Source organism: Apium graveolens, chromosome 9, assembly GCF_009905375.1.
Source record: "Apium graveolens cultivar Ventura chromosome 9, ASM990537v1, whole genome shotgun sequence".
Lineage (NCBI taxonomy): Eukaryota > Viridiplantae > Streptophyta > Magnoliopsida > Apiales > Apiaceae > Apium > Apium graveolens.
The window spans coordinates 51379079-51381177 of record NC_133655.1 but is presented as its reverse complement, the minus strand read 5'-3'; positions in this window follow the sequence as shown (position 1 = coordinate 51381177).

The window sequence follows — 2099 nt, the reverse complement described above, 5'->3', positions numbered from 1 at the left end:
GGCAGCGAAAGACTAATATCTTTCATGTGGTCTACTATGCTAGTAAGACGCTAAATGGAGCCAAACTAAACTACACCACTACTGAGAAGGAGCTCTTGGCTATAGTTTTTTATTTCAAAAAATTTTGATCTTATCTACTTGGGACAAAGGTGATAGTGTTCACTAATCACGCTGTCATCCGCTATCTGGTCTCAAAGAAGGATTCGAAGCCCAGACTTATTCGTTGGGTTCTCTTACTACAGGAATTCGAGTTAGAGATCAAGGATCGAAAAGGTACTGAAAATCAAGTAGCTGACCATCTCTCTATATAACGACTCGTACATCTCTGTAATATTTATATGTGTATTTACTAAATAATTAAATAAATAAATTATGTGTATGGGGTCTATAAGTTGGATATATTTTTGTTAATATTTTATTAATTATGTGTGATTATTGGTGTTCGAGGATCGTTTGTGTAATTAGCGGTGACGTTGTGTTATTTGTTTCATGGTTAAAGGTGATTTTCTTCAAAATATATTTCCATAAATATTTAGATTGACTTTAAAATTATTTTTATCGTTTTACAATTTTATTTATTATTTTCAGGAATTTATGAAATTAGAAATCAATATTTTATTGATTATTAATCTTTAAATGATTTTCTGATTGCATTATATTGTAAATTCAGTATTAAATTTAGAAGTGTTTCAAAAATTATAAAATTTGTACTTTATTAAGTTTAGAATATTCTGAGAATTTTAAAATTATTTTGGAGATTTTTAGGATTTTTTGACCCGCGCGTTATTTCATTTATTTGTAAAATAAGGATCCAGTGCATGTTTTAAAAATCTTTAAAAAAAATTTTAGTTAATTGTTAATTATTGTGCTAATTTTAAAATTATTTCGGTAAAATGTTAGAATTATTTTACTCGTAATTTGCCCGTTTAAATATACGTGTTTCGTGTTTTTGCGGGCTTTCAAAATAAGTGTTGCAGATGGTAAATAATATTAATACCTATTATAAACCAAAAACATTCCCAGCCCTGTTTCTCTTACGAGCCCTAATTGCCTCTCTCGGGTTAATTATTTTACTCGTAATTTTCCCGTTTAAATATACGGGAACCCATAAATTATATCGCCGTCGGCGATGAGCTTCAGCGAGCCAACGGTGGACTAGGATGATTCGATCTGAGTCCTATGATTTAAAAATACAAAATACGATTTAAATTATAAAATACGAATTAAAGCGTAAATACGGATAATAATGATTAACAATTATATTTAACTGATATTGGTGAATTGGCGAATTGATGTTGTTGACTGAAATCGGTGGTTGGGTTTTGGATTGCGATTGATTGTGGTTGTGATTGTTTTTGACGTCGGGATGTTTGACGGGTTAGCCGATAATCAAAGGAGGTGCTGCCCGATTTCTTGAAAATTTAATTACAGAAATATGAGGCCATACCCAATGGCTATCGGAACGTCGATCAATTATATGTAAATATTTTGTACGAAATTTGATTATGTGTTGTGATGAAATACTTTACGAAAATCGATAACCCTAATTTCGTAAAAGGACAAATATACCTATTTTCTGAAAATGAACACTAAACCGACTTTCGAAGACGTGAATCCTAATTGATATGTGCATTATAATATTAAATATGTTACGAGTCGGGTTTTGTTAACATTCGGGTATATTTTTAGCAAGGATATGTCAAGCATAATCAAAGGTCTAAATTAGGGTATTTCAATTTTGTAGGTGCTAGTCGAAAAGCCCAAGAGTTGGCGTTGGATATCCTAGTGGACAGTCGATGAGCTCGGTAAGGTTCCAATCGAAAGGACCTGAGTGTTGAAGTCGAATACAGGGTGATCTAGTGGTTAGGTGATAAAGCCTGAGCGTTCGTGTCGGCTCAAGGTCAATCGGTCTTGTTTGTAAAGCTCTGCAAGGCAAGTACCCCTGACCATATCTTTATGGTTCAACATATATGAATATAATGTTGTTTTATTCTCGTAGTGGAACAGAACGATTTAAGTTACGTATCCCCTGGGTTTCAAATTGTTTCGTTGACTTGGTTTTGGGGAAAAAGTAACTTCTAAAAATGCATATCTCTAAA